At 42.9% G+C, this 11091-nt stretch overlaps 1 protein-coding gene across 6 annotated transcripts in view; it reads right to left on the bottom strand.

Moving 5' to 3' along the window:
- Positions 1 to 11091, bottom strand: part of LOC105287792 (T-lymphocyte activation antigen CD86) — a 235361-nt gene that overhangs the window by 196942 nt on the left and 27328 nt on the right. The window lies entirely within an intron of this gene.

Raw genomic sequence — 11091 nt, 5'->3', positions numbered from 1 at the left:
TTCATTTTCAATTTAATCAGCGCATAGTTTATTATTATATTCGTAACATTGTTGTTGTTGTTAATTTGTACAGAGTAACTTAATGCCCGATTTTGTATAAAGTTCGTTATCACCTGAGGAGGAGCCAAACCAAGGGTCGAAACGCTGTGATTAACAATTTTTTATCAAATATATTGCCAGTTAAGGTCGAATCAATTAAAGTTTGCATCTCCTTTGTTCTTAATTAATTCGATTGTAAAACGATATTACCCATAAAATAATTTTTACTTTTCGAGGAATTTGCCGTGTCATGGCACGATGATAGTAATGAAACGAAATTAGATATTGATTCTAATTAAAATCTTATAGGAATAAAAATTGATGACTGGCATTTTTAATCTCGCACTTTCGGGTCGAAAGCAGTCTCAGATTCAGCGCCGTTACTATTTGCCATAGGGCAATTACGCGACCTTTTTATTCGATCGTACGCGTTTACGGTCGTTCGCTCCTGGAAAGGCTAACGAAGTGTTTTATGTTCCCTTCGAACGTTCTGCGCGCGAGAATTGGTGACCGCGCGAACGAGCCATCCGGCGCATTGAACGAAACGACGTACGCGCGTTCGTTCAACCGGGACAAGGAAACGGTTTGTCGATAAATCGAAACGCTGCGGTCGAGTCGCCGGTTCCATCGAATAATTGCGCAGTAAATTAAAATGCACATTTTATTTTTTGCCCGCAAGAAAGGTGAAAGAACAGCGTTATATTCTCGTAACCATTTTTCCCAAGCCTGTTGGATGTTACGTTGCAAGGCTCATGGATATTTACGAAATCTGCCAGTGCTTGGAAGAAATTTTCAAATTTTGCACGTATAACAATAGTTTTATTGTAATGAAAAGAAAAATAATGACGCTGTTTATCGCTACTGAAAGATTATTTGTGTAAATCAGATATTGTATTAGAGATCATGTTGCGGAAGGCCTCGAAGGATCGTGCGAACGTACATCGGTTGGAAAGGTGACAAACATGTTTTGATGTACGATTCTAATAACACCTAGAAAGATCCACCGAGATGAGCTGCGAGCGAGAGAATGCCCGGTCGGGACTCTCCTTCGTGACGGGTTCCAGGACGGACGATCCTAAGCCTGAGAGTAATTGTACAACGTGAAACTAAATATACTAGTTATTATTAAATACACTTGATCTTGTGTAGCTCATTCGACGCCCTTAGATCGGTATTTCTTGAATTCTATGTGTTTTCGTCTTTTTTCAACTCAGAAGTGGGATAAAGGGCCGATTGAAAATCAAGTCAGTGAATTTTTGTGTATATCGTGATGACAAGGAATGGTGCGAACCAAGCACCAGAGGAGAATGGAACGTGCTGCATTAGAAGAGTTTTCCATTGAGCAATTGCAAGCAGAAGCCAAGAGATACGGTCTTTCGACCATTGGTGATAGAAACGCGTTAGTGGACGCAATAATGTCACACCTTGAAAGGTACGATCCAGTGGAGGTTCTGCCGGAAGAGTTTTCAGAGCGAGCTTCAAGAGCAAGAGTGGATGCTCCGATACCAACCGGAGGCAGTCAATTGGGCACCACGGAAATACTGCAGCAGATACTTGCCTTAGTAAATGAGGTATTACGTCAGCAGCAAGAGGCACAAATGCAGCAACAACAAATGCTGCAGCAACAAGAACAACAATTCGCGCAATTAATCCAGATTCTAGGCGCGCGAGCAGAAAGTGATAGAAATAGAGAAGAAAATGTGGCTCCTCGCTGGATGCCAGACGAGCAGGCGACGGCTCATGCTGGTTCGACATCGGGATCGACTCCGTCGAATGGAACGTTGGAGCGACCCGGAGTATCCAACAATCTTCCTACGAGAAATATGGTGCAGTGGATATCATCGCAGATCCCTGAATTTGCCGGTGGAGAAGAGGAAAATATCCAGGCGTGGACAAGAAGAGTAGACAAAGTGGCTGAGGTGCATGGTGCTACCGATGGTGTTGTGCTACTTGCCGCTACAAGTCGGCTAACGAAAGCAGCCCGTTGTTGGTGCAACATACAGACAGGACCTGTGTTGGAATCATGGTCCAGCCTCAAACAAGAACTGCACAAAATCTTTGACAGGAAGATCCCGTTCTACCGTGCCATGCAAAAGGTGGAAGCTAGAAAATGGTTGCATAACAAAGAGTCATTCAATCAATATGCAATCGAAAAAATGGCTCTCATGCACCAGATGAACCTTCCGGAGGAAGACAATATTCATCTCCTGATCGGAGGGATTACACAAACTTCCCTTCGAGCCACGGCTTTGTCGATGGCGGCAACGTCCGTTGACGTATTTCTGGAACGGATGCGATACATCAGCGAAGGCCTAAACGAGATCGAGAAGAAAGCGACGACATTCGGAGGCAACGGCAAGAACAAGGAGGCGACCTGTAAAAACTGCGGAAAGAAGGGTCATAGTCACAAGGATTGCCGGTCAGAGGAGACGTGTTTCTACTGTAAGCAGAAAGGCCATCGAACGTACGACTGCCCAGCGCTCAAAAAGAAGGAGGGAAAGCCTACTACGCCGCGTTCTCAGATGGTCTCTTCGGCAGCCAGCGTCTCAACCGATCCACAGCCATCAGACACGGTAACCACCGTGCAAGGCAATCCAAGAAATATGAAATTATGTAGTCCATTTGTGCGAGTAACTAAATTAGAAGGCCAAGATTGTAATCTATCTGCGCTTATAGGCACAGGAAGCCCTGTTTCTTTTATTACATTAGGTATTTTTGAAAAATATATTAAACCTTCTACGATTTATCCGGTTGAATCTAGGTTGAGAGATTTAAGTGATTGTTCTATAGAAATACTTGGTAAAGTACGAGTTAAATTAATGATAGATAAAATGGATGATTGTGATTTTGAAACAGATTTGCTTGTATTAAAAGATAATGCTTTCGAAGGCGATCTGATATTAGGACGTGAGTTTTTACAGACAACGAACGTTACCTTAATATACAATCCATCCTTAGATAACGATCGAGAGAACGTAAATTTGTTTACTCAGTTACCTTTATACTTACATTTATAGTTGAAGATGACCCGCAAGAGAACTCTCTAGAAAGTATGATAAATAACAGCACAATAGATTTCGATTCGGAAGCTAAGGATAGATTGAAGTCGGTTGTTATGAAGGTATTGAGCGAAAACAACACACGGATCGAAGATGATTACGCTGTTCAAGTACATCTAAGAGATCCCTCGATCTATGCCTACGCGCCAAGGCGATTTTGCTTATGCCAAACAACTCCAATTACGGAAAATAACAGACGACTTATTAGCACGAGATATTATCCAGCCGAGTATATCTCCGTATTGCGCGCGTGTTGTACCGGTGAGAAAGAAAAACGGGAATATTAGATTTTGCGTATGTCATTCAAGACATACCGGGATTTAACCATATAAGCTTTGTGGTATTGCCGATGAAAAGTTTAAAATTAGTTAATTTAATATTAAGTTTAGATTAAGATGAATTACCGATTAGATATAAGTTTGTTTATCTGTCGATCAAAAGTGAGATTTATTTTGGTTATTTTCATTTTTTCCTGTAATGATATTTTATCTTTTCATTTTTGTTTTGTAAACTTATTATTACTTGGTCATTTTCAGTTTGAATAACAGCATGACCTGCGCATCTACTTATTGTACAGCTCAGAGACAATGGCCTAAACTGAACGAAATAAAATAGCTTCGGGACGAAGCTAAAGTCAGCATGGCCGAGCTGAAAGATTATTTGTGTAAATCAGATATTGTATTAGAGATCAAGTTGCGGGAGGCCTCAAAGGATCGTGCGAACGTACATCGGTTGAAAAGGTGACAAACATGATTTGATGTACGATTCTAATAACACCTAGAAAGATCCACCGAGATGAGCTGCGAGCGAGAGAATGTCCGGTCGGGATTCTCCTTCGTGACGGGTTCCAGGACGAACGATCCTGAGCCTGAGAGTGATTGTACAACGTGAAATTAAATATACTAGTTATTATTAAATACATTTGGTCTTGTGTAGCTCATTCGACGCCCTTAGATCGGTATTTCTTGAATTCTATGTGTTTTCGTCTTTTTTCACTATACATGGCAATCAAGCTGGAAAGCGGATTTTTGCACGACGAATAATATCTCACGTGATATCTCTGCAAATTGTCAAACGACATTCATATCCTTACTATTTGGATAATAAATAATTCTACGCTCTCCTCTTTCGATCCCAGAGTTTAACTCATGATAGATGACACAAATTAGGAATTTACTCCCAGGCGAGAATAAAGTTTCCTATAGCGCTAGGAAATGTTCGCGTTTTAACGACTAACTGCGCCAGGAGAAAACTCGCACCGTAACGACCTGAAAAAAGGACAGCACTGCACGGACTTAATCCAGACGTTGTCCGGAGGTTTGCTCTGGAAGCGTCGAGGCGGCAAACCTTTGGTCTTTGAACGGGAACTCGATCGATCATCGCGAGAAAGTTTCCGCGGGCTCGGCGAGTCCCGACGCGATGTTCACTTTGTGCGCGAACTTTATCGCGATGTTTTCGCGTAACGATACGCGACGCACACGATGTGTTTCTACGTGATGATACACGAATTCGCCACGTACACGGCAAATGCGAGAGCGAATGGTGCCAGCCCTTCGTCTGGTTAACGTCAGTCGTTATAACGCGTCCGCCGTCTCTTATCGAAGCAGACACTCCGCGCAATCACAACGGATTAGCCTCGGCGAGTATTACTCACGCTATAGTCGCGCGTCGTATAATTGAAAAGAGCTATGATTAAAGAGGATTTAAGAGAGCCAAGAAAAACGGGGAGTTCATCTTTTCTTTTCTCTTGGCCTTTTAATTACTCGCGGGAGTTATTCTTCACGGGCATGTTACCTTTATCTGCTAGCTATTTTTGCTTTAAAAGGGCCGCCCGGTCGGATTTGTTTTACAGTATGATCTCCCGCATGACGTTTTACGCACAGATAGTTGAGTCAACTCGCGCACCGCAAACACAGACATCGCGCGTTTGTCCCGGTGCGTGGCGTAACCGTTTGCGCAAATATATTGCAATTTGTTCAGCTATAGCGTATCGGGGCTCATGAATTTTAAAGCGCGATGATTCGCGAGAGATATCATTGCGTGTTAACTCTTCTGTGCAACGTATATAATGAGCGGAGATTAATTTCCCTACGATGTTTGTGCCTGTGAATACTACGAAACCACGCCTCTATTTCTGCATTCGTTATAACCATTTGCATAAGCTTATAACGTATTCACGTAAATCTTTTAATTTTATCCTACGTACTACAAGCTGTTATACAATTTTCAATCCTTTATATAAAGCTGCTACGTACATAAAAGCGTTGCTTTTCAAATATAAAAGCTTTCGCACACGATGTAAGCAATATTTAACTCAGAAATACGTTTTGAGTTTGATAAGAGTATTTTTATATGTTTTTATTTTTACGTTTTCATGTTTTTATGTACGCGTCTATAAACCACTGTCGACAATTCCAGCTAAGCATAGTGGTGTACTTTTTGCGACGTATTTAAGTATGGTAGCTAAGCGCCTTTGCTTTCGGCGTTTGTACTCGACCTTTTCTTTTTAAACTCTGCATGGTAAGCTGCATGATGTCGAGGAGAATAATACGAGGAGAGTCGTTTACTTCAAATCCCCACACTTTACATGCACGCGTATTGCTTCCTTCGTACGAATCCGAATAATACTGGTCTGAAGCCGGTAATGTTACGCCGATACGCGCTTGCGATATGAGTTTTACATATGCTCAGGAAAATTTAATTTTAATCTCGAAATACATCAAACCATATTATCTTATGCAATTTACTCTACGAATGAGATTTCGGATTAATTAATACGGCTACACTACATCATACGTTCTAATAACGGATTGCTCTACAGATTGCTTTTATAATAATACGAAAAGTCTTTCGTATTAATACGTGGAAGCAGGTAATAAGCTTTTTATTAACGGAACGATCTCGGCGCTTAATTAAATGTAATACCATAATGAAATTATAATGTGTTTAATAATAGAGCGGAATGTCATTCGATATTGGTGACTTAGTGTTCGGTGGGCTAGTTAAAATTGCTAATCAAGCAGCATTGTATGCATTTCAGCTAATATCAGGAAAGCGATATAGCCCTCGTTAACGCACATGCAACGAATTTGCATCGCCGTCTGATTGATGCGTACGATGTGAGAGTTCTATCGCGTTAATCTAACCCGATCCCATTGCGCTTCGGCGCATAAATTATAAATTAGTCCGGGCGCCAGCATTGTTGCTTAATAATGTGTCACTCAACGAATATACCTGAGTTGATTCAATAATCGCATTTGAATCGAGTGGTTGGCCTTAACACGTTATTGCGCGCCAAACATCTCGATTAGCAATTATTTTATCACTCCGACTGCATCTCTACTCACACATAAAAGCACAATCTACTATGCCATTTGTCACGAACGCGAATCGACCGTTAGGTTTATTCGGTTGCGAACTCTGTGCAGCACGCTTTATGTCGGCATCAATATGCTCCATGCAAATAAAGATGCGCGTTTAATTGTGTTAAGGAGCGTAAACATTTTACACAAGAGTTATATAAAATATACAGCGCACGTGCATCGAATAATATCATGATATTATTATAAAATTATAAATTATGCTTACAATCGTTTTAACTCTTCAGCTAATATGATAAAAAGATTAATATGTTACACGAGGTAATTACCAATCTCTATCCTTTGTCATGTACCTACAGATAATTTTGTCATTACGTTATGCTGCATTACGTAACCAGCGCCAATTCATTTTTGCCAATACTAGCTTTCGTAACGCGCTTTAGCGACGACGCATCGATTGTGCTAAAACGATTAAAATAATGCATGCAGCATGCATAACCGAAATCGGTCACTGTGCGTGGATTTAATCTCAGAGAGAGAGAAAGAGAGAGAGAGAGAGAGAGAGAGAGAGAGAGAGAGAGAGAGAAGCGAGAGACGGGAATATCGCTCTCGTTAACGTGTACGCGCGACTAGTAGAAATTCGTGCCGCATCGTCCTCGATCGACTCCCGTCACGATCTAGAGATATATCGATCACGTGCCATGCCTCGGTGTACGTACACATTATAAATTAAAACCGAACGTAGCGGCCGCGCTGGACGAACGAACGCTCGAGGTATCGAAAGGAGGGCGGCGCGGGCGCATTTGCGAGAACTCGCACTCGCACTCGCCTGTCCCCGACAATGTGCCCGACGTGTTAATGAAATCCGACCTGTCAGTTCCAAACGGGCGGGGGGTGACCGGCTGATGCGAATAATAAACTGTAGCTGAGCGACGCGAATCAGAAGCTGGCCGCGCACGTGTACGTGCTTATGATTGATAGATAATCGCTCTCGACCGATCGTCAATGGTGGTACATCTCGTCGGCGCACAATATGCGCATAACATCGGCTAAACGTCGATCGCGTTCACGATTGTTATTTACGATCATAATCAACACCGAGCGCAGCCTCGCAGCGCGCTCGCTCATATCGCATTTCGGGGATGACGCTTCCGCTGACACGCCCACAGCGACAATCCATGGCGCCGTTGACGGTGAACCGTAATGGCCACATCGGCGCGATTTATACTTGTCGCTCAGGGGATCAGCGTGAAAGCAGCGTCACCGCCACGCGTACTTTGCTGTCGTCCGGCTGTTCGCAATAGCGATCGAGAAATTGCATTGATCGCTTTAGATCGACGAATCAGCTGTTATATTAATGTAAGCGCCAGTATTGCGAAAACGAGTCATTGTGTCGATCAATATAGACTGTCCAAAATAAACTCGAAAAGGAAAGGATGAGCAGATCAAGAGTGCGAAGTAGAGAGTAAGGAAGTAACAAGGGACCGTTACTGACTAAGATCGAAAAGTGCGAGTCCGATAAGTAAATTGTTCGGCTAATCCGCTAAATGTGAATTTGCGTTTTGATCGGCGTTGGTTTTTTTGTTCAAATTAAATTTTGTATAATTATAATAAATTATACTAACTTGTTTTCCATTTTTATACGGGACTATTATTTCTTCATCCTGGACTTAAAAGCTTACATTAATGTCTCGCAGAAATATTCACGATGAAGCATAGACCGGAAAGTCTACGCCGACCATCTTAGCAAAATTCAAACGCAAAACTCTGCATTAAGAATTAATAAAGAATTTTGCCTCTGAATTCTGCTAAAAATTCCGCACCTTCCGGTAACGCGAAACATTATATTAATTTTTAATTCCCAAGAGTTTTGCTGAAGGAATCGACATGGACTTTCCGGTCAACTCAATATTACTGCACGATTGTGTGGAACTCTCCGCGGCGCGTTACGAATAAAAGTGGGATGACGGATTTCCAGACACGCGAGGGTTAATTTAGCGGAATCGACGCGTCTGCCCTGTTGAAATGAGAGCTTTACGGCTTCGAGCGCGATAACGTCCCGCGGCGCGGTACGTTTCGTATTTATTGCGTGTACGATGTAGATTAGTTACAACTCTACGCTCAACGGCCCGTAATCTCCGCATTAAGTAATCCCGGGTGGCGCTCGCGCGGAAACGTCCGCGAAACCTTCCTTACTTCTCATCCTCGCAAATGCATTTATCACGCTACGCTTCGCGCGCTCGCGCAGCCTCGGAGGCTCGGACCTCACCGATGCGGTCTCGAGTCTCGAGTCTCGCGGGCCGCTTTATTGCCGGCTTTATTTCGCGGGGATTTATGCGTTTAACCCAGCCGCGAAATACGCCGTCGCGGGGGCTTGCCGCGGCAGATCGCGAATTAATGCGAGTCGCCGCGGTTGAAAAAGATAAGAAGCCAGCACGGGGCTCGCCCGAATCTTTCCCGCATTACCGGGCATCGCCCGTGCTAACGAGTGTACTTAATTTTGCGCTGCGGCCACTGCCGCTGACACGAGATTAAAAACGTTTACGCGAATGTAACTGCGGCATAATTTCCAAGCGGTGCGCCGCATTTATCCCGCGGCCGCGTGCATGCATTCGCATTTCGCCCTGTTTATGCGCACCGTGCGAGGAAATGAACGCCCCAGCGAGGAGAATCGCCGCCGCAATCAGCCCGTCCGACCACGCGCGCGGCTTAACTACTTCGAGCCGACCCGTGAACGACGTCGACACGAGGCGCCCCGTTTGATGTCTGACTCTATTACAGCCGGAACGTAATAAACTACGAAAATAAAATCTAACGGAGGAAAAAGTGGAAATTAACTTTCAGCGTATAACACATTGATTTACGAGTAGTCAATGTAGAGTAATTACTTTATTTTGAAAATACGTTGTAAAATAATGACGTGTATTAAAGATGAGGGAAAAAGTGAAATATGTTAAAATGAATTAAAGTGAATCAAACTAGCGGTTACTAAATTAATAAATTAAAACAAAAAAGCAATTAATAGGTTACATCTGAAAAGAACTCATGTTACATTTGATATTAATTTTCTTGTTTTCATTCTATCGCATACATTATTTTCATCATTTCATTCTTCCATTGAAATATCAATGTACTGGAAATGAAGCGCGGTTGCTGCAATGTCGTTAACATTATTTGCATAATTCGTACGAGGAGTCTTCATCTTTCAGCTCGTAAATGACATACGATTTGCGTAAGGCAGTGCAGGCGGCCGTTTAGCGTCATTCCGCCGCGACGAGCCCGTAATCGCAGCTTAGTGCAGTTTGCAGCCTTAAACTGTCGTATTTCCGCAATTTGAATGAATTTGCCTAAGCACCGTACGGAAGCGCGACCAGCGTGCGCATTACCGAACGATGCAAATTATTATATCGCGTTTCTCTGCGCAGATAATTTTTAATGACTATGCTTAACGGACTGTTAAGTGACTGCCTTATCGCCGATTGGTTCGGCGAGCTATCTCGCGTAAACGCGAGGTAAATTTCAATTAAACCGCCCAGCGAAAGAAACGGCCTATTGCGCCTGAACGATTTATTTCACGTTAAATTACGTGACGCGATCTCCTGGACGATTCGCAGAATTAATGCATTATCATTTTTGACGTTTAGTTTTTATTGGAGTATCATTGAAAACGAACTTATAGAATTACAGTTCCCCCATAGAACTCGCGTTCCGCGTGCACGGATACGATGATGCGATCCTCGTTACATTGTTGCCGCGAAATAAAATCGGACAGTGTCAATACTTGCACCAACTGATGCGAAAGTCGTTAAGTCAGATAATATGAACGTAATGCTCGTTAGCCGACAAGAGAATCGTTAAGTCGGGTCAACCAATAGAAAATGCAAATTGCATTTCCCGTGCCGTGTACTTTCCGCGCGCACGTTTTCGGCTCGTATCCGGATGTGATCACCGAGACTTCAATTATTTATGACGCACGCGTAAATATAACAATTCAATTTAAATTTATTGCCATTTGCTCCTCCCATCTGCGTCGCGTTCGATCCCGCGGCATGAATATAGAGCCATTTAACTAGCGGGCGGGTCGCGCAGGTAACGTTTGGAATAACGTTCGATTCGTTATGACGTGATTGTGAATTTGCGACATGCGCCCGTCCGCTGTATTTACTTTGCATTACGCGATCGTTGTTGTTTCAACGACACGTATGCACGGTCGTTTCCATCGGAGTTGACTACAATTCCAACGCTGATGTACATATCAATGAGCTGCGGCAGCAAACGACGAAAACGACTTCCACGCGACTTCAGTAGAATAAAAACGCAAAGCCGCGACCGATCGCTCGCGTTCGCCCGCGATCGAAATGAATCTAATACGTTCATAATGAAATGAAAATATTTTCCCGCGATTCTCGACGGTTTTGTCAAGAGAATCGAATCCCGCGGTAATAAGGAATCGAATCTCGAGTAACGAAAAGTTTTGCAGGCAAAAAATCACATTCTTAGATTCGAATGTAATTTAACTTATCAGCGTAGCATGAATATTATCACAAAATTTCGTAAAAATTTGTAGACACACATTATCCATTAAAATACCGAGGGGTTGGTCACTGAGGTAATCTTTGTACAAGAGCTAGGTAATTCTTAGGGTAGTCTCAGATAATCTGAGGTAATCTAAG

The sequence above is a fragment of the Ooceraea biroi genome, chromosome 8 (genome assembly GCF_003672135.1).
Source record: "Ooceraea biroi isolate clonal line C1 chromosome 8, Obir_v5.4, whole genome shotgun sequence".
Taxonomy (NCBI): Eukaryota; Metazoa; Arthropoda; class Insecta; order Hymenoptera; family Formicidae; genus Ooceraea; species Ooceraea biroi.
This window is presented reverse-complemented; position numbering and strand designations above follow the sequence as displayed.